At 46.1% G+C, this 22566-nt stretch overlaps 1 long non-coding RNA gene across 16 annotated transcripts in view; it reads left to right on the top strand.

The window, feature by feature from the left end:
* Positions 1-22566, top strand: part of LOC114866226 (uncharacterized) — a 74555-nt gene that overhangs the window by 36134 nt on the left and 15855 nt on the right. For 9 of the 16 annotated variants that reach the window (XR_008696036.1, XR_008696035.1, XR_008696030.1 and 6 more), the window contains 5 exons: positions 4829-4955; positions 16231-16484; positions 16556-19714; positions 19987-20554; positions 21823-22433. This is a non-coding gene — a long non-coding RNA (uncharacterized LOC114866226). Of the gene's footprint in view, positions 1-4828; positions 4956-14700; positions 14809-16230; positions 16485-16555; positions 19715-19986; positions 20555-21822; positions 22434-22566 lie in introns of those variants that run through there. The other 7 variants (XR_008696033.1, XR_008696034.1, XR_008696032.1 and 4 more) reach the window with 5 other exon arrangements.

The raw sequence follows: 22566 nt of genomic DNA, 5'->3' as shown, positions 1-22566 counted from the left end.
GTAATAATAACTTCATAGCTGGTATTACAGAGATTTGTCATCAAGGTAAATTTTACACAGCAGTGCGGTTATGGTGCACTCAGGTCTTTTGTGTGTTGGAAGCACTCATTTTAAAAACTCCAGGCTAATTTACTCTTAGTCTAATAAGTAACCTGCCACTGTTCTATATTACTTCATATTAAAAGCCGTGTAAATTATGGCACTGCTTTGGTATTAGCCATTTTCACGCGTGCTGTTGCGGTCCGGCTCCTAGTGTGTTATCGATCAGCGGAATTAAATGTATTGTAAGATTAAGCTCTGTTTTTCGACAGTCAGCCACTTTCGTTCATGCATTAAAGCAAGCAGCCTTTTTTAAATCTGCGGCGCGATGTCGGCGAAAGATATCCGCTCCTAAGCCCGGTCAGCTGGGAAAAGTAACTTCATGACAAAAAAGAAAATTATAAGATAAAGATCAATGTTGTAATTGAGCTCCCAAATAGAATCCTAATGCGTCGCGTCGCCTCCCTTTCTCTCCCCTGCTTCCTCCCTCATGCAGACAGCCACCGTTGTATGTCAGCAGTGTAATTATCGTCCCTGCTCCTATAGGAGCCTGTGGTTAGGCGTGTGCGTGTGCGTGCACGCGTGTCGTGGCCCTGTGTGTGTTTGTGTGTTAGTGCCTGTGCAGCTGTGGGACTGTGTGGATGCTGGTGGAGGATTCTCAGTGTGTGTGTGTGTGTGCGTGCATGTCCCCTATTACTGCATCAGGCAGCTGCTTTGCTCTCTGCCTGCATTTGCTGCATAAGGTATCTCGCCGGTGTAACTGTACACCGCACAGTGTGTGACGCATTGGACGGCTCTATTGTTTTGCTGCATTGAGTATTTATGCAGCCCCATCTCCATCTCTGCAGCAGAGTGACCTTCTGTTCCGGTGTATCTGTATTATATAGTAGCTGAATGCTCCAGGGTGTTCTTGCTGCGAGCAGCATCTGGGATCTCTTGTGTCTCACACCTCCGAAGCATTTGACTCAATCTAGAGCAGGATGTTGGAATTAACTATTCATTTAAACAGGAGCGACTGTAGAACGCTGCTCTGCCCGACCGGCAGTAACGCTCCGTTAACGTGAGACTGAGAGATTCTTAGTGTACGTACTGAGAGAATCTTCAGCCTGTTCATGCTTTATAGTAAAGTATGACCAGTTGAATCTGTAAACCAACTACACCGTACACATGCGTCTCAAGGCTCCTGGGAAGTTTAAATGAAGTTTTTGCTGCATAAATCACAACTAAAAGATGACAAATTCTCCTCTCATTCAGGCCTTTATCTTTATTTCTCTTCCCTTTATGACTAATGGGGTTTTAATGGGTGAAATCAGTAAAAGTTCTGCCTCCCTACTGTAGTGGAACAATAGTGCACTAAATACACTGCAGCCTGGTCTCAGACATTTTAGCTGCTCCAAACAAATGTTCCCCTATTTATTAAACCAGCCTCAAATGAAACACTCCAGCGTTGCAGTGATCTTGGTGAGAAATGCTGACAGCCACTGCACTGTAAGGCTGCTGTTGGAGGAATCAATTCAAAACAGTTTTCCCAGCTGTCATTACGACTTCTTTTTTCCTGCGCCATTATGCCGGGCGTATTTTTAAATCTCTATACTGATGTTGATCTTGGCTGTGCCTCGCGTGCCGCCGTCTGTCCCGTGCCTGGTAGGCAGCGCCACTGATTTGCTCTGTTTCCACGCAACAAGACATCGGCGGCGCACGCAGCATTTGTCGGAGGAATGACAATGTAGATAAGCAACCTGGCAAATCATTCCTTCTCCACCGGCCTCCCGCGCGCAAGGCATAACCCATGGATCCCAGAGCCGCTCTTCCATTCAGATGATCACATTATTCCCAGTGTCTGTGTGAAGCAGGGGATGTGAGCGGCGCAAAACAAACCCACGGCGGACGTCTCATTCCTCTCCGCCCGTCCCCACTCTGTCAGTCGCTCCCATTGTGTGTCTGTCATTCAGTCACATTCATTATATCTCAGCCTTTCTCTCTCTCTCCCCCTCTCAGTTTCTTGCTCAGTCATCCACCCTCATCTCCCCGGCTGTCTGTCCTTCAGAATAGTGGAGAAATGACGGATTGACTGAATATCTGTCTCTCTGTGGGAAATGAGCCCGCTAATGTGGCGAACTGGGCTTGTTCCATATTCATCTGTAAGCCTGTGAATCACTGTGCGACTATAGAGGCTGCCGTGCGCATGGAGGCACATCTGCTCCCCTTCCAAAAGTCAAACGGAGCGCAAAATGAGTGGGGAATATAAATCTATTTCCTGTCTCTTTCAGGTCTTCATCAGTCCATCTCTGCGTTTCACTCTCCCATGATCCTTGTCCTCTGTGCCACCTTCCCATCTCCCCTTTCACCTGCTGTCACACACACACCGCCATGATTTCCTACCACTATTGTGCCGTCTCTTTCTCCGTCTCCTTTTCCGTTTTAATCAGCCCATCGTTCATTCCCCTTATCTTCTTTCTGACTGTCTGCAGCGTCATCGTCGCAGCACAGCGGGGGGGCCGTTATGAAAAGGTATCGGAGACTTAGACTAACAGACACCTCATGAGCTGGCACAGCGAAGGAAGGGCAGAGTGAGAGGCTGAAAGGCATTAGGGATTAAGGTAAAAATAATCCACAGCTCAATCAGACACAAGGTTGTGTTGTCGTGGAGCTCCGTCAGCAGCAGACCTGCTCCCTACGAAACAATGTCAGCTCCACGAGGCCTGCTGTTACTGCTCAGCCTGGAGTGTCTGAGCAAACCTTAAAGATATTTATTCAGCTTTTATTGTTATGGCTTTGCATCTTGGTGCGCTTCATTAAGTCATTAGTTTATCCTTTATACCAGCTTTTTTACTGTGGGCACTCAGTGAAAGGCGCTGGACATGCAGCGCTTTGATTTATGACCCTCTGCCGTGGAGTCGGGGGCCTCGTGTCTGCCATGTTGGCTTTATTGCATTTGAATTTGGGTGACTCATCTCCTGCCAGCACAGACCACCAGGGAACGCGCTTCCTAAACTTTGATTTCTTTCGGGAAGAATTCTTGGGGTTTACAGGTCGCGGCTCTGCAGAGGGCAGGTCCTCATAAGACACTTGCTTTGAGTTATATACTGTCTTTCCGTGACTCCTTCTAAACGTCGCCGCTTTCAGTCTGCTTCTGTCATCGTGTGTCATGCAACTCCAGTGAGTCATGGTCCACAGTTGTGTGTGTGGATCTATGCAGAACTGATATTAATGAGGGGTTTCCTGAGTAATAGCAGCAGGAGTAAAGCAAGTTAAAAGCAGTAAACAACAATAAAAAAAGCAATACCTGTGCTTTGGCCCAGATCTGTTGTTATGAAGCCTCCATCTAAATGTACTGGACCCCAATGACTATGTTTTAACATGGCCTTAATACATACTGTAGTTTATCTGCTATTTTAATCTGCCTTTGGATCTAATCTGGTTTGATTTACATTGAAATTGGACAGCGAGAGAGGAGTGAGTCACGTAACTGGATCTTAGTCCTCTACTGTCCTGTTCTCTGTGCAATGCAATGCAAACATTACCTTTAAAAACTGAATCTGGACATGAGAGTTACAGAAACTGCTGCCTGTAAACTTCAGACTTTTGTTTGTGCGATGGTTCAATCCACCGACATCATCTTCTGCACATTTCCGGATGTGATTTCCTTTAAATGCCTTTTGTCCAAACGTTAGCGAAATGATGTTTTTTCCTGTGCAAGAGTAACAGAGCGCGCAGTGATGGATTATCAGACTCGGCGAATTATGTCCATACTATTATGCAAAGCAATTCATGGCTCATAATGGAACGGAAAATTAGTTACATATTGACTCATTGCTTTAAAAGTTTGAGAAAATGTTCATAACATGGCGTCTGCAGCAGGGAAACATGAGTCCAAATGACTGACCTACAGCTTCAGTATCAGGATCGGACACATGGACTCGTCCCTGTCTGAGGCTACAGACACTTATTCAGAGGGTTTGTTGATATTGAACAGTGCCTTTATAATGGTGTCAATAATTGTATGTTAGGTTTTCTAGAATGAGCTTTAAGATTTTTTGAAGTGTCAGGATGTTTTCTGAATTAAAATAACCACATATGATCTCTGACATCTACTGTCTGTACATTACATTTACAGTGTACTTCAGCTCTCCTCCAATTCATTTCTGCTAAACTGCCAAGGCTCTTTTAAGTTGTGTGGCGACCAAGGGTGAAAAACAGTTATCCGGCTCAAGGAGACTCTGAAACTGTGTCTCACTTCCCCGAACGTGGTTCATTTCTTACTTGAATTGCTCTGAGAAAGTTTCATACTCCCCTGTGCTCCTGTGTTTTGGGTTTGACACAGTTGCCTTGTTAACTGCCTTCTCTTTAAGTGTCAATCATTTGTAGATATATAAAAAAACACTGACGCTGCTAAAACCAATCTTTTTGTTTGCTCTGCTGCACGTTTCCTCCACCGTCCTCTGTGTGCAGGAACCTCCGACGCCCCAGAAGACACAGTGGAGAAGTCACACAACTTGATTAATTTCACAGTGAGAAGTCGTTGCTAACATCCCAAGGCAAGCTCTTAAACAAATCAGTTAAAGTGCGAATGAATTATACAAATGCGTTGAGCTGTATGTGGACATTCATCAACACGTACGCTTCCAGTACACACACACACACACACACACACACACACACACACACACACACACACACACACACACACACACACACACACACACACACGCGCCCATTCTCCCCTGCGGATCTCGGTGTGAAAGGCTCCCAGGCTCAATTCTAATTTCATCTCCGATCTCTTTTTCAGCATTGATCATCATACACCCTGTGCGGCACAAAGTGGTATTGAGAGGGGGGCCAATATGTGACATTGATTGGTGGAATAATGGGGCTTCAAGAAGAGTTGAACACAAAGAGCGAGCGCCACAGACGAGGTGAGAGCTGCAGCGCTGATTAGATTAAATTTTGCTAATGTTATGACAGTACCAGTTTTTTCACATTTCCTCTTCAACTTCCTACTGATGAAATGTTCTGAGCTGGAGTGAATGATGTGGCCTTGTTGGGATGTCTGATGGTTAATGTCCTCATACCAGCCTCAGGTACAGTCTGTACAGCAACACCGTGCTTGGGATCGGCTTTACTCTGGCTCTGAATGAAGGGTTGGGACGTACAATGTCCTGTTGGAAGTGTTATTATTAAGAGCAAACAGCCTCATCTAGTCTTTTTTTGGTAAAGCTCATCAAGTCATGTATACTCATGGAACCATACAAACACAGGACCTAAACTTTGTTCCTTCAGTGAATAATTGCAAAAATTGCAATTCGCATGAAAGCAGAAAATGCAGAAATGCGTGCGACCCCCTGAGACGAGCAGCAGCCGTCACACACTGTGCGTCTGCGATGGTTAAACTTGTAATCATGTGCAAACTGTGCTGAAACAAGTTAGATCCCTTTCAAGTCAGGAAGTAAATCAAGGTGTGACTGTACCTGTACACACATTATAGGGCCAGACTCCATCCTTCTACACAATGCACACTGAAGCTGTCCAAGGTTGAAGGTCAAGGCCGGTGAGAGCTCCAGAACCACACACCAGGCAGGTCTGTCAACATCAGCGGGTTTTCAACTGTTGGCTCCGTTCTGAGTGTTGACTTTACTTTCTAAAGAGTTGGGTGGACTTGAGTCATATTCCTCTACATGCTGTGAGACTCTCGCTTCCAGTTCTACGTAGATACAAAGTATCTGGCAGTCACCTGTAACTGGCTCACTGTGAGCGGCATCAACAAATCAGATGAAAAAATCATTTAAGAGCAGTTTAATGAGTTGTTTTAGGAACATTCTTAGTAAATGTTGGCAGAGCATGTGTTCATATCCTGTACAGTGGAGTTTGTAGAGGATAATTATGACTAGTGTCGGTCTCTGGCAGAACTGAGGCCACTGAGAATTACCGAGAGCGAGAAATGGGGGGTTTTGACAGTGTTTCACTTTTTCGATTCTCCAAGGTGATGCAATAACATTAGCATTGTGGAAGAACAAAAATGTCAAGGCACGTCTGAGCTGGGCGGTGTGGAGCCGCAGCTGTGCTCAGCGGTGGGCTCGGCCTGACGGCGCCGAGGCCAGAACCCTGCTGGGCCGGGCCGAGAGCGGCGGAGGAGGGGAAAAGTGGCCGTTCTCCTCCTCCTCTTCATCCTCCTCATCCTCGCATCCCTCTCATTCCTCACACTAGACTAGTTATTTGCAGGAATCCCTGCCTGGCGTCTGCTTCTTATCTCCCTTCCGCTGGCTTCCTCTCATTTTCTCCCACCCTGCGAGAGGAGGTGAGGAGGTAGAGCAGAGGAGGAACACACAGAAGGTCAGGTGGTCCGGATGTGAGGAACAACAGCTTACACAACTAAAACAGAAGATCTTTTCTTGATGTGGGCGTCCTCAACCCGCCGCAGCCCTCTGTGCGCAGTGGAAGCCCACTTCCTTGACCTCAGGGTTGTTGAGCTGCGCAGCGAGTCTTTGCTCGTCTCACGACGGCTCTCGCTCAGTAATTAATCTGAATATCCTCTCATCTGTCTCCTACTTGAGTGTGTGTGTGAATACACAAGAATAGCAACACTATCATAGATGCTTTCACTGGTGACATTCATTAGGACGGTGTCTTTGTGTGTAATAATACATGAGCATCTTGCATATTAGCATATACTGTATGAGCTATATGTCTTTGACCTTGAATGTTAGAATCTGCATTTCTTCGCTCATTGTTTTTAAATACGACAATTGATTGTTTGGTAAATGTGCCAGATGAGGTGATTAATGCTTAAACAAGTTTAGTGCTTCATTATTGGAAGTGGTCAAGCGTCATTTCTATTGTTAGATCGTAATAATAAGATCTGTGGATTGTTGTCAAAGATTTATCATAAATGATGGCTGTACATTACAGTCGCTGTCAATATCCATAAACAAAACCTGTATTAGCCCGTTATTACGTCCCACAGCCAGCGAGGTTCTGGGAAGTCTTTCCAGTGGAGGTTATTAGAAGAAATCCAGACGTTCTGTCCGGACAGACGAGCAGCCGCGTCCCTTGAAAGCCATTAAGACTTTAAGATGAGGCCATAAAAGCAAGTGAAGCCAGCGCTGTTACTGGATTCCCCATCGCTGTCTGTCAGTTGGTTGATCTGTCTTTCCGGCTCTCTGTGGTCAGCATTAGTATCACCGGAGGGTTAGATAATTAGAGTTATTATCTCCGTAAGTCCAGAATGAATTTCATCCCAATGGAAATGGCCGTGTAAGTGATTTTCCACAGCCACTGTGATGGGGAGGAAAAATCCAGACCTCTGGGGTGCTCTGGTAATTATTTTTCAATCTGTAAAATCCACCGCACAAGTCCAACTCATGCTGCAGTAATTACTTGACGTTTTGAATTAATATTTTTGACTGGCGCTCGATCACTTCTGAGAATGCTCACCACGAGGGAGCGCACTTAAAACGATTTGATTCATTCTAAGCCACTTTCATTTGATGCGGCCTCCACCGCGAGCGGCGTGGCTGCTGCTGAGCACAGATGTAAACAGCAAACTCTGCTCGAGCCACAGGGGCGACCGCCGCGTTAGATCACTTCCCTTTATTCTGGCTGGATCCCTTTTCCAGCGACCATGTGGGAAATTAATTTAGTGGGAGGTTTGTTGTCCACATTTGCTACTGAATTACATACACATGCAAGCGCACACAATGTGCTTCTGTTTGACTGACACATGCTTCTTAATTATCGCTCAGTATTCACTTTTGACTTTGAACGCTCCTATTAAATATGAATGAGCCCCCGCCCCCCCGCCCCCTCTGTTTTGACTTGACTCAGCTGAACACCAGTCTCCAAAGTCATCTGCTTTTATGATGTTAAGCTGCCATCAATTAGATCTCATTTGATCTGCTCCTTCCCCGGCCACCCGGTCCGGCGGCGCTGTGTGCCGCTAGCGGTGGCGGCAGGATGGGATGCGCCCCTTAGCTACTTGCTAATTAAAGCAGTAATTAGGCCTAATCCTGGGCTTCAAATGAGCTCCTCAGTGAGCCAGGTGTGCCTGATAGCGTTGGAGGGTGAATTTTCCTCCCTGGCTCGTTCTCAGTTTACATACTTATGTGCTACTTTGTCCTTTTGTGAGATGTGATATAATGTCTAACGAGTGAATTCACTGATTATATAATGGTTCTAATATGCTGCAAGGACAGAGAACAAACGTGAATTACAGTTCGCTTTGAATGAATTCATTGAATAAGTTAATTAATTTGACAGATGTTTCATCTGCGGCGTCCTTGGGACTAACCTGTGATCGCAATTTGATATGAATGTGTGTTTCCCCAAATCTCTACAGCACAAGTGGAGGTAGCATAGCGCCATTAGCATTAGCTGTGAATCATCACTGCTGCGCCTTTTACTCGACGATCAGTAAAGTAAACTCGCAGTCTGGAGCTGCGACCACCAAAGCTCCACAGTCTTCCCCCAAAATAGCAAATCCTGGTTCCCATGTGGTCCACATAGAAGAATTCACTCCCGTCTGACATGCGAACAGATTTCACCCCACGTGAACGTGTCCTGTATGGGAATAAATAAGCTGCACTTCCATCTGTTCGCTTTAAGTGAAAGGAGTGAGGATAGTAGCTTGCGATGCGAACACAGATGGTCTGTTCTTTCTGATAATGTTTCGCAGTTGGAGCCATCAGTGGAGAAAACGTGTGAATTAAAAAATCCCAGTTGAATAATAATAGACTCACAGTGCAACTCTGCAGGTTCTCAGCTATGATCTGTAGAGTAGAACCGGCCAAGTGCGGGAGAGAATGAGATAGAGGAGAACAAACAAAGAGGTGGAGAGTTGGAATAGCGTGAAATGTGCGTAGGAGGTATTTTGTGTTATCTAGTGGAGGAAATGAGGGAGAAAGGTGGCAAATAAAAGAAATACAGAAGCAGTGCTTTCATTAAACAGGGCCAAGAAAACACAAATGATGGAGGAACGTGAGGAGAAGCACGTGATTGTTGAAGGAGTGACATGGTTAAAAGGCAGCGAGGGCCGACAGGAGGAGACAGGTTAGAGCGATTAGTAGTAATAGATGAGCAGGAGGTAAACAGATAGAGGAGGGATTACAGGAATCCTCTGACCTCACCAGGCAGCCATTAGAGCAAAACTAATTAGCAGCCAGCGACCCTGGAGACAGAAGTCAGCGCCCTGCCAGGCCGAGTGAGTCTGCATCCTCACGTCCTGCTGGGACCCAGAGCTCCGGGTTTCAGGCGGAAGCAGTCACGTGAACGCATTCACGTGATGCTGCAGGTGCGTGTGAATCCCTGAAACGTTGACCTTTGGCCTTTTTGTAAAGCTGATATTTTTATATCATCATTTTGAGCCAAACTCAGACTGTCAGACTTGAAGACGCACTGGGAACCCGAACCCGTGGGTCAAAGTGGAACCTGTGAACCCTCTGTGCTGGTGAGCAGCCTCAGACGGATAGAACCATTTAAATACTGGCTGCTCGCAGACTCTGCTCTGGGCACAGGCTTTCTGTGTAATCAGTATGTGATAAGGCCTGGGGGACTGGAAAGGTGGTGTCAGAGCTCCTTTTTATCAGAAGACTCGCTGGCCGGCCTCCGGGCTTTAACGCTTACTGCACACAGATGCACACAGCTTCCACAAAGTTCAACACTTTAATTCTGGATCTTAGTCAAATGAATCCAAATGGTGCTTAGTCCTACATCAGGCGCTTCACTCTGTCTACTGTTATGCCCTGGTGTTATAACAGCGCCTTCATTATCCTCCTAAAAATCCAAATGGTTCGTTTTTGTCAAAACCATCATCACCTAAAAACAGTTTTACAGGTAAAAGTGTTCTCGAGTAGATATTAATTATCTATCAAACGGCATCATGTTATTTATGTAATGCATCTCTAAAATCTATAAACCACACAACAGTTGATGCTCATCACTTTAGAAATGTTCTTTGGAGAATTTTTAATGTGTAGTTGTTACCATGGCAACCGTGTTTAGCTCCACACTTTCAGGGATACGGCTGCACTTTGGCTCCGTCTCTCAGGGCAGCTGCCTGGAAAAAAAATCAATATGCTGTTTAAGTCAGTTTTAGAGATATTGTAATTTTCTGTTATGACCGTGTTTCTGTTATAATTGTTCCTCTGTGTTGTGTGCAGTGCTTTTAGAGCAGTAAGCTCAGCACAGCCTGTAAAGAATCAAACCTTTACACTTTACCAAATGTCAAGTGTGGGATTAAAAATGCGCAGATGAATAAGTGCACAGTCAACGATAGTGAACCGGAGATCAATACATGCTTTATTAGGCAGCATGGATTAAGACAGGATTGATGTATGGACTCCATATTCATTGTGATTTTAACCTCTAGACACTGTTTATTATTTAGAAATAAATAAATCTGCAGCTGATTCTGTATTTAACTGTTTTTACAGCCTCTTTATAGTTGATTAGCCTCGTTTGTTGATCAGTTCACCTGCTGAATGTGTGTGTGTTTAAAACAGTGGGATGTGGCAGCAGAGTGCTCTCTAACAGTGCTCTTGAAGCATATCGCTCATGGATTTGATTGGTCCTCCTGCTTCTCATTCTGTCGCTCCTCGTATGGAAAGACAACAATAACAAGCAAACAAGGAGGTGCAATTGGAATATGATGCTTCTAATTAAAAGTTAATGTATTCCCTGCTCACATGTGGCTTCATCTTATGTAGTCATCGCTATCAAGCAATTAAAAGTTAACCTTGTTGTGGGAGGTCAATATTTCCCCACTTATACTTAAATAAAACGCTGGCAAATAAACACCAATCCTAAAAGTGAAAGCCAAGGCCACAGTGCTCCATCTTTTATTCATGTAGCTATAACCTAAAGTAAATTTGCCCGGCAGTTTCAAGGGTGCTCTCTGTAAACACACTACCTACATAATATACAACAGCCTCATTGACGTCCTGCTACAAATTATTCTAATTAAGCTTTTAATTATGTATGTGCTATAAATCTCACGTCTCAGCTTCATGAAGTACGCTGACATGGCTGCTGAAAGTTCTTTGAATTGTTTCAACTTTTTACTCTCTGTCTAATGATACATCGACCCAAAAATAGGCGTAACAGCCAATGATGTTGGTGTTGTTCCCTTCACATTTGCCTGTTCAAATGTTTGAGTGTAGCTTTAAATGCCCTCGTTCTTGGAGTCAACCTTTCATTAGCACTGTGTCAGAAAATGCCTCATTATCATGAGACTAAGAGAAGCTGAGAACTAGGGGATTTGTAACCTGGTGGTGATTATGGAGGATGGCTCTTATTGGTGGATGCCAATCGATTCTGCTCATTTTGTACAGTGACGTGCTTTGATTCACGTACGACTGAAGTGGATTATGCCATAATATGCCACTGGCCTTTAGTGCACTCCATCTGTTGTGTGTTTGATGTCTGTTTAGCATTTTCACTGCCTGTCATTGTGTTGAAGAGAATCCCACAGTCCTGTGCCTCATATACTATTGGCCCAGTCACTACCTAGTAAATACTGGTAAAATGTAAGTTGCATATTCATCCGTGTAATTGAAATGTTAGCTAAACACTTGAACTATGATTTGTGATGATTTACATTTAATGGCGTTAAAAGGTCTCAAGTGCTTGAAGCATCTGCAGTAGAACTGTGAGCCACAGTTCAAGGTGTGCTCTTCATGTGGTGAAGCGTTTTTTTTCCTCATTCATTCTCATTTTTTCCATCCTCATTTATGCAGATGTAAAGTGCCACCATGTATGAACGGTGCTGAGACTGGCCCGACGCTGGCCGTGGTATTAAAAAGCTGTTACACTCCCTGAGCCATTGTTCAAAGTGACTAGAACCACTCATAAAACCAGTTTTGAAGCTTGGCTGGGACATTTGAACTCACTCCCAGTGGCTGTTAAACTTCGCGGTGCAGGGCCTGAATGACAAGTGTAGAGTCTTGTAAATAGAGCCGAGCACATTAAGACCTATTACACCCCAGTCCTATGGCTCCTGCAGGCAGTAAGCGACTGGTTGGGGTTTGCATGGCTAGAGCTCACGCTTCCTGCTGAGGCAGTCAGATACTGGGTTACTGCATTGTTTCCTGGGATTGTGTGTTACCTAAACGCGTGTTTACAGGATTGCAGGGACTTACTGGACTGCAGTGACGCCAGTCTGATGTAATCCTGTATGTGCAGAATGAGGCCAGCTAAGGATGTCTCCACTGTACATCTCTGCTTTGTTGGGACCTTCACCCGTTTGGTCTTTCATTTCTAACGTGCGTGTGTGTGTGTGTGATGTGATGTGTGTGTGTGGTGTGTAATAGTTTCCAAACATATCTCTGGAGGCTGTGACTGACTGTGTAAAGTGACAGTAGTTTTAATGTCGTTTGAAGGTCATGTACATCCAGAAGTGTTTTCAAGCCTTTTTTACCGATATAAACAATGACAAACGTATTAAAAGGAAAATAAACAAATTCATTCTGAATAAAAATGACCTTGTAAACACTAGGACGCATCAGTACTTGAGTGAAATACTTCAGTGTTTCCTAAATGGAACCAGTTAAAACAACACAGGATGCTCTCTTGTTCCACTTCATAGTTGTGTTTTCTGCCTGGGAGACGTTGATTTTTTTCACTCACAGTATCTTGGAAGTCAAACCTAATGAGTTAAAGCTCAGCGTGAGGACGTTGGCATCATCGTCCCCGTCACTTTCTCACCTCCCAGACGGAGGATGCGATCCAGAACAATTCATCACCGTGAACCCGGTGAACTGTGTCGTCGTTGTAATGGCTCATCACTTTTCAAATTAGAGGCTGCAGATGGAACATGGGTGCATGTTCTGCTGTCTTCAGCGACAGGTGACAATAGCTTCATGTTATTTTAATCCCAGGAACATGAGGATATACCAAACCAGACTCCATGTAAAGCCTGTTACAGCCATTGTGTGTTTTATAGAAAGGTATGACACTAAATGGAAAGAGAAAATTCCCGAGGAAGTCAAAAATCCATAGTCTAGTTTTGGAGTTGCATTTATTGGGTTTTTGCTGTTGCTTCCATTTCTGATTAGAATTAATTAGAAAGCCCACAGTAATTGTTTTTTGTACCCAGAAGTTGTAATGAGAGACAATCCATCTGTGTGACAATATTACAAGTTTGTTTGTTTGGGTTGTGTTGTGCTGTGGTGGAGCGGGGGCAGGATTTAGGATCAGGCCATGTGGGTTGTGTTTGATTTAATTAGAATAAATAAAGTGTTAGTTTCAGTGCGTTTGAAAATCAATCTTTAAATATGGAGCGGCCACGGACGGGTCTGTAGAACGCGTAGGATGCCAGGGTTACGGCGGGACAGGTTGATTAACTGACGCTGCCGTAGTTTATAGTGGAGTCAGGTAATGTAGAATATGTAAATGAGCCATTGAGTCGTGGGGCGTTAAGGTAATTAAAAGTTTAGTACTCCTCAGTAACATGCATTTGCTGAAAGGCTCCTCTGATATGCAGCTTCATCTCACATATGAGTGTATGCGTAAATATGACTGATCTGGGGAAGGTGACAGGAATGGAAATGAAATATATTCCAACTTGAATAGTTTGATACTAAAGATATGAAACACACTGAGTACGTTATGAGGAATCAAAGGCTGTGTAGTTTCATTTCTATCCAGGACCAAGAAGTAAACAGATCCTGGCTTGGTTTCCTCAGTGGTTCTCGTCTGCTTCTAGTTGGATCCAAATGTCCTTTTTGATTTAGGATTGTTTTTACTGACGGGATCAAAAACACTGCGTTGTGCGTCTCTCCCTGGTTCTTTGATGTTTATTCATAGGACGCTTCCTACTCATGAATCTTCATTTTATTGCACCCTGTGAGCAATAATCACAACCAAAGTAAAGCACATTTCAAGGTCAGGAAAATTCCCATAACAAGTAATGTTGCTTGTCTTTCCTCTGGAGTCCTGTTTGTCGCCATCTAATGACTCTCTTCCACTCTGTCACTGGCTTCTCCTAATTTTCTAGTCCCCTCTCCTTTTCTGCTTCTTTCCTTTCTTTCCTCAGTCGTTTCTCCTGATGACTCATTCCTTTTCTGTCCAACCTTCGCCTCTGCTTTTCTCTACCTGCGTCTCTGTTCTCCCCTCTGTCCGGGTGTTCTCCACTGTTCTCCCCTGATGCAGAAAAATTAATTAGACCTCATCCCATTAACTCACACCGTGTGTGTGTGTGCGTGTGTGTGTGTGTGTGCGTGTGTGTGTGATGTGAGGACGCAGTGTACCAAACGAAAGCTGCCTCCATCCTCTTCAGGCACCAAAGGCCCACCTGGACAAAGCGATGGGGGAGAGTGAACACAGTCGGGGGCGCAGTAGTTTGACTCCTGTTCTGTTTCCAACACTAAATATGTTGTTGGTCCATTTAGAAAAATGGACTCAATTGTTTCTAAAACTCTGACTAGAACCATGTGGATCCGTCCCAGCAGGCAGCTGTAAGCCATGTGTCATCGTTAGGCAGTAATAATCAGAATGAATGTATTCACATTAACCTACTCACAACCATAACTGTGTGTTACCTCCAACCCTGACAACAAAGGTCCTTTAACTTTAAAGCTAAGTCTAAATCATCTCTTTTGTGACTAGTTGTGACTAAAACCAACCTTGACCTCCTTCATTCTACTAACCTCTGCCTGTGTTTCTCATTTAAAGGCCTCCAGGCCAAAGGGCCTCAGTAGGGAGCAGTGTGTTTGCCAACCCAGCTACACCAGCAGCAAATGCATTTAGCCCGTCGCTACATGTGTAGTCAAAGTTCCAGAGGTGTGTAAACGTGGTCTCCTCTGAGCCGCTTCCAGCTGTAGTTAACCTCGTCTGTCCTCCTGCTGCTGCGTCTCTCAGTCTAATAGTGTGCGTCTGCGTTTTAGCCTTCCTTACACAGCGGTTCACTGTACAGGCTCTGACCTTAGGCAAGGTGAGATGGCAGATAAAGTCTGATAATGATCAAAATGAGCCTGGCGAGGCCCGGGAACGGAATGAGAAAGAAGGAAGGAAGATGAAAAAAGACGGTGACCTACGACACAGACGGAGAAGGAAAAGCGTGGGAATTAAACAAGCTTTTCTCGTACATGCCAGAGCGAACGAGCGAGAGAGAGAGAGAGAGAGAGAGAGGGAGATATGAGCGCTGGGCTGCTTAATGAGAACAACACATCATCATCAGCTCACCTCACATCACTTCCCTCAGCCACCTGAGGACACGACGCGCACGCAAACTCATGAAACGCCATCTGCTAAGCTGCCCGGTGTCAACACGCAACCCTGGGTCCAGCCCCGCCCCCGAGCACGCGCACACACACACACACACACACACACACACACACACGCTCCTGCTGAACCCGCGTCCGCTCAGGACCCCAGCCCAACTTATTGACAGGTGGTGTTTGTCTATTAGGGCTGGAAGAGGTGCCGCAGCATCGGCGGCTGCCAAGATCAGAGGGTGAAGCAGTGAGAGACGTGTCTGCTGCCTTTGTGCTTATTAAGTCAAGCAGCTAGAAACCATTTGTGTGCAGTTTGCTTATTATCTACTGGATGCCAGTGAGTCAGACCTGCCACGTGCACGCTCACGTGCACCATTTACGGACTCTAGACCCTTAGAATGAGCTGGTAATATCTTCACAGGTTTTGACGCATGCTTTATACTGGACATCATCATTGAGAGTTACATTTTGTTTTTGTTCTGTCAAGTTCTGTTTAAAGATCGAACCAGATGGAAGCCGCGTTTGTAATATGGAGGAGGGGTTTTAACCAGTCAGTCTCCCTGAGTGCGAGCTCGCAGCGATGTGTTGGTGGAGCACCTTGGGATGTGTACGAGCGAAGACGTGCATGTGTGGGTTTATAGCCCAGCTTCAAGGACACAGAGTCGGTTGATCCTATTGACAGCCTCAGAGAGAGAGAGACACAGAAGGGAGATAAAGCAGGGTTAATGGCTGATTCATCTGCTCTTTGAAGTGCTCTTTATTCCGCTCATATAAAGAATCTTTTCCTGGATGAAAGTGAAATTGAGCTTAAGTGGGAAGTGAAGTTGAGAGGCGTTGGGGGTTTTGATGGAGACGTCCGTTTGACAGGGTCATAGTTCTTCCTCCTTCATTTCCATCTGTGGCCTGTCACTCATTCTCCTGTCTGGGTGTTTACCTGCTTCACCTGCGACTCGCTTCCTCTGCTTATACTAATTTTATTCATTTCCAGGGGACGACAGCTGGACGCCGTGAAAGTGGCTGCGTGTGGACTTTGGGCTTCTCGCGTCCGTCTGTCTCACTGCCTGTGGAGCGACGGCCGCCACGTTTCCAACCATGCATGCGTGAGGAACGTTACACAGCTGCTGCATCACGAGCCCAGGTTCTGGTCGTCTCTGCGTCTCTGAGAGCGCGGACGTGTTTGTTTGCGTGAGAGACGGAGTCGGACAGAAGACCACCCCCCATCACAGCAGTGATGTAGTCCAGGTACTACTGTAAATAGCTGCTCTAAAATGTCCACACTTATATGTGACCGCCTTCCCGTCGCTGCGTTTCAGCCATCAGACTTCCATCAAACATGCGTCAGGTCTAACTGCTACTTAAACCGAAACGCAGGAATCTCACTGGAGGCAAATTGCAGCTTGTAGCTTGTGTAGCAGCGGCACAGACGCGAGAAGACGAGGGTCCGGTTGGAGCGGCGGGTGATTCGTATGCTCAACACGGCACCTCCCCAGATTTACAGACCGATGGATCGGATCCTGCCTCCTTCTTTATATCTGCACGTGAATACGAAGCAGAAAAACACAATTTCATCTGAATCCAGGGTCTTTGCAGGGATGAGGAAGTCTTTGAGGAAACAACTGCATTTCATTTTAAAACCACTGATTCCAAACATACCTGCATGTATATGGAACATTTAACACAGAACATTCAGTCGCTTTGGTATCTTTTTGTCTTCTTCTGATTGATATATTGATCAATGGGATCCTCCTGTGAAGGTGCTGTATTTCCCCTGTGCCTTTGGGTCAGAGGCTCGTCCTCAGTCGCTCCAGTTGTTTTCCAGTTCATCATCACGCTGACACACCGTGACCTCAGGACAACAGCAGCAGCGAGGGGGCATCGATATGTGACAACACGAGCGTCTGCACAACCTGACTCTTGAAGAGCATCACAAGAGGGTGGACAGGATGTGTCACGTGACTGACTCTTCAACACGTGTTCCTTTAATCCCTCCATAAATGAACAGATTCCTCCTCAGCACGCGTGGAAAAGTGTGCCATCCGTCGAGGCTTTCCTTCTTTGTTGAGATCCTGGCATTAAATTAGGGATAAATCTATTAGATTTGTTTTCTCAATGAGCCATTATTTATCTCTATTCTGAATTCATGGGAACAGAAGCAGGTGTAGTTGGTTTTTCATTAACACACTGAAGGCAGGGACACAATTAAGCGGCGCACACATGCTCGTGTACCAGCTGTTCCTTGAGCTCTTGCATGTAATTGCGTGATGATGTGTGTTAGGTAAACTGTAAAATCCTGACTTTGATTTGCATGTTGCTGTTGTGTGGCTCCGTGTTTCGGGCTGGATTTTGTCATTGCTCAACAGTAAAATCGGCAGGAGAGGGAAGTTTAAAATGGGTGAAGGAGAAAGAAGGGAGGAAAAACGAGGACGCCTTTGTCAAGAGGAGCGAGAGGGAATTCGGGAAGGCAGAGCTGAAGCTTCGCCATCACAGACAGAGGTGGATGTGGAAGTACAAGGACCCACAAAAGGAGGTCGAAGAGATTATGAAGGAGGCAGAAAAGGCAGCAGATAGTGAGTTCCCACGGCAGGTAAACAGTGATGGAGCAGAGGAGAGCGAGCAGCTGTGGCAGCAGCACGGAGGTTATAATGAAGGACGGGAGGAAGAGGCTGGCCCCTAATGGGCCCATGACACGTGTGCTGGAGTAAACACATGGAATGTGGCCGGTGGAGGAGGGATGGACGGAGCGAATGAGCCGTCGACGGCGTCCCATCAGCTCCCCGTTGTCTCGCCTCGCTCTCGTCCCGCCCCGCGGCGCCGACAGCTCCTGATAGAGCCGTCCTAATGGGAGCACGCGGTGATTGACAGCCGCGCACAGAGCTGACAGCACGTAAAGGTCACATTAGCGCCCGCTGAGATGGATACCGCCGAGCGGAGGGACGGGCGACAGTGGGAGGAAGCAGGTGAGCGAGAGAGGAGGAAATGTCAGAAAGCCTGGAAGCGGGAGACGGCCGCCATCAATGGAGAGGAGGGAAGTACAAAGGACGGGTCCATGTGTGTAAAGCAGTAGTTTGTAGAACAATCTCACAGAGAAGCTTTTCCTTCTCCTTCCACTACAAAATGCTCTGGCTTGGTTTCACGGCCTCCCATCGCTCAGCGCTAAAGAGCAGGAGAAGCTAATGGCAACCGCTGAACGGTGGAGTGTTTGCTGTACTGACGTCTCAGACTGAGACCTCGCTGCCTGTCAGGTGGAGAAAACACACGTCTGAAGGAATCCCAGTGTTTTTGTGGGTGATGTTACCGTTTGACTGCGTCCAGTGTGCTGCAGCGTCATGCAGACACACACTGTAGCAGGAGAACGGCACACGTACTGTACAGTGACCTCAGATGGGAGTGTGTTTCTGTGAAGTGGCCTCTTTGTCGAGGCTATTTTCCAGAAGGGTTAATTAAATCACCGCTCTGATCAATCAGGTGGCATTAATTCAGTGTTTTGAAGCCGACGTCCTGTTAAAGTCGAACACGCTGATACGCTCTAATTGCCCACTTTTGTTCTGCTCGTCCATTGTTAAACTCGTGTTTTGTTGGGTTTCTCATTGTGTGAAAACTCCGGTTTGCTGTCGCGACGGAGCAGACGTCTCCGTGCTGCGCTCCCGTGTCTCCGCTGCAGCCTTGACCTTTCACCTTCTGCACAGCAGCTCTTCAGCTCTGACGGCGACGGCATCATGACATTTCATTGTGGATCTGGAGACGGCAATGAGACGCCTTCTGTTTCCTCCTCCCGCTCCTGCTGCATCTCACCCTCCTCCCTTTTCTCACCCCTCGCTACTCGTGTGCAGTTGGTGCGTGGACAGATATGTGTTTGTGCGTACATCTGCTTATTGTGGAGCTCTCCACCTGTGTCTGCGAGGTCCCGGCCGTGTTCAGGGCAAAGGAACGCAGTCAGTACAACTTGCTGCAGTTGTTTGCGCGTGACAGTGAGGGACGACGGAGCGTTTTCATGCATATTTGTGTTTGAGTGAACGTTTGAGGCGAGAGACGGAGTTTGGGAGTGTGTTTACTGCTGTCGGTGGCCAGATGGCTGTGAAAGCTGCAGCATCATTTCAGAACAGAGGAAATCAGCTTTACACAGAGGATGGTGTGTGTGTCTGGGAGCCCTTCACACTGAGATCCGCAGGGGAGTGTGTGTGTGTGTGTGCGTGTGTGTGCGTGTGTGTGTGTGTGTGTGTGTGTGCTCCTGGCCTTTTGTCATTACGAGCACCAGGAATCCTCCAAACTCATTTTGCAGGTCATCACTTTGAAAGGGCGAGCGGTGGCTTGAGGTGAGGGCCGGATGAAAACGCTGCTTTATTACAACTAGGAGCTTGTTTGTGTAGTTTTTACCACCAACGGAAGTGAAAAACTCTTGTTTCTAAATTTATTAGGAAAGTCGGGTAGTGATACGCTGCTACAAAAGAGCCCAACTTTCAGTCAGGTTGCAGGTAAACAGTTCAGTCACATCACATTGAAATCACTCGAGTTGAGGTAAAATCAATAACTCATCAAAAATAAAACACAATGGAATCAAGTGTGAGTATTTGGAGGTTTTTACATCAACTGATTTAATATTTGTGAATTTGGAAAATGATTTGAACAACACAAAACAATCTTGAAATGACTAATCTGTCAGAGGAAGTGTAATTTTAAGAACTTAAAAAAAGGAGTAATTGATGGTAAGATGATGTAAAATGTAATAATATTTGTTTGTTCTCAGGAAATAATCAGCTTAACAACGTAAACAGAGCTCAGCAGGGAGCATTTTCACCAGAGAAACAGTCCAGAGGGGATTTGTTGGATATCAACGGTTTAAAGAGCTCATGTTCCCTGTCTGTTTCATTGCCACGTCCTTCCAACGCCTCCTCAGCTGCAGCTGAGCCTCTGACTGTCCCTTCATCCTGGTCCTTTCCTTCTGTTCTACACGTCCACGCTGCGTCTCTACTGTGAATGAGCTGCAACTGAGATGTGTTTTCCACTGATCCATGGAAGAGTTTACTGAAGTGACTGAAACGTCTCCCTTCAGCGAATCACTAAACACCAGTGGAATGTCGTCACAAGGGCACAGGACACATGCATGTTTCTGACTGTATCTGCATTACAATGAAGTCATGACATTTAAAGACTTCATTACTCTGTGATGAATGTGTCCCTCTTTGCTAATTTATAGAGTCCTGATCTGATGAATGAGGACGATAAAAGTAGGAAGGTTGGACGAGAAAGAGGATGAAACACGTAGATGTTTGAAGTAAAGAGTAAAGAGAAGCTGCCTGTCGCTGCTCCATCACGTGAGTTAGACTGGTTCATCCTCCTGAGTTTGGAAGCTGCTCTAATGAAGATTTGAATATTGGTGCTCAGGTCTGTGATGGTTGAACTGTGGGTCTGGAGTTCCCACATGTGGCTCCTCCTCCTCTGTGTGAGGAGACGCTTATGTAGAATTGAACACTGTGTCCACAGAGCTTGAATTATTGTCGTTATAGGGAATATTCATGAAGTGGAAAGAGTCTTTATCCCTCATTTAATTTAAGTACTGCTGGCTACAACTACACAGCCAAAGACTCCTTAAAAACGCTGAGTCATTTCTGGTCAGAAATGCGCTGAGTGTGCAGAATGCTGCGCCGCTGCGGCTCCGTGCACGTGAGCTTGACCGCTGCTTTCCCAGGTCTCCTGTCGTTTGCATACGCTTGATGTGTAACTGTTTAATTCCAGCGTTCACCATCGAACCCTGTTCGACCCCTCCTTCGTTCTGCAGCCGCAGCCGTGACTCTGCTCGACCCCGTGTTCAGCCACGAGGCCCCAAAGCGACCGGCGCGTGGCCACGTCTCACTGTGTGTCAGGAGTTAGTGAGCAGAGCGACTTTTAATGACCTCTGCTCGGCCGCAGCCGCTTCCAGCTCCGCCGTTATGATTTATGCAATGCAGAAAGTTGTTGGAACTTCTGCAACTTGGTTTTAACAGCACCCTCTGTGAGCGCGCTGCGGTGCCAGTGGTGCAGTGGTTCACTCACAGCCTCACTGCTGAAAACATAAAGCAGCAGCACACCGGCGTTTGGGGCTTCTGCTACCAGGCACCTTTGTGTTTTATTGGAGATCCCAATATCACAGTGACTGGAGGATTGTAAATCTAATTTCAATGGATCGGCTGCTGTTTTTTTTCTATCGCTGTCCTCTTAATAATTCATATTGATGGAATGAGACCTGGAGTTTTTGCGAATTCAATGCAAAGAAGAGGATTTTCTCAGGCAGTTTGTGGTTGTGCAAAAAATTCCTAATATGTCAAACCATTAAAAGAAAAATAACTATATGCTCTGGTTTTCCCACTTGAGACATAAGTGATTGCTGTTTTTCCATCTTAAGACAATTTAGTCTAACAGACAATTGCTCTCCATGGGAATTGCTAAGTGGCTGAGAATTTGGCACTAGTAATTCAAAGCTGGCCACTTGTACAAGTGAGAGTAAAAGCCGACTTGACTCAGTCTGGAGTGAGTGAGTGGCTGGATTCATCCACTGCTTAAAGGCGAACGTTGGACAGCTTTTATTTTTGTGTGTGTGTTTCAGCAAACAGCCCATAGACGATTCTGCTGAAGAGCTCGACAGACGTCACCAGAGGCGCCGACAGAGAAACATCAGCTCGGCCACGCTGCCCGGAGACAGACGCTGAAGTTTGATCTGGTACCTGTGTAATGAATGGGAGTCAGCGGAGCGGCATCTGCAAAGCAACGCCGCGCTCTGAGATGTGCGGCCGAAAGAAAAACAGGCCTAGATGGTGTCGGCTTTGATAAGTCTCAACGTGTCAACTGTGAGGCATCTCATCTCTCAGCTGCTATCGATTGGCCTCAAAGAGTGAAGAAGAGGGGATAAAGGAGGAAAAGAAAGATGATAGCGAGAGGAGATAAGAGGGAAACGCAGACCTGGGGAGGAGGTGAGGGAAGGATGCGAGAGAAGGAGGCCAGAAATGAGTCTAAGTGAAAGAGGATCTGACAAGCAGGAGTGGAGGAGGAGAGATGAAAGAGCAGGAGGCGCGGGGACCAGTGGAAACGAGGTGAAACCAAGTTCACTCCTTCATATTTGTGTAATTATTACGTTTCGCTTTCTGCTTTTTAATCCCTGTGTGGATCCAGTTGAATGTTCTGGTGTGTTATTATGTTTATTAAAAGCATGGCATTTTAGCGTGTAGAGACTGACAATGCCTCTGAAGCGTGAGCGAAAAGGAGACGGCACACGGAGGCGAGAGGGAGGGATAAATGGCAGAAGTAACTGAGGAGGGGAAATTAAAAAGGCAGAGGAGAGCTATCAGAGAGC

Source organism: Betta splendens, chromosome 11 (genome assembly GCF_900634795.4).
Source record: "Betta splendens chromosome 11, fBetSpl5.4, whole genome shotgun sequence".
NCBI classification, from domain to species: domain Eukaryota; kingdom Metazoa; phylum Chordata; class Actinopteri; order Anabantiformes; family Osphronemidae; genus Betta; species Betta splendens.
The sequence above is the reverse complement of the archived record's forward strand: the minus strand, read 5'-3'. Positions and strand labels throughout refer to the sequence as shown.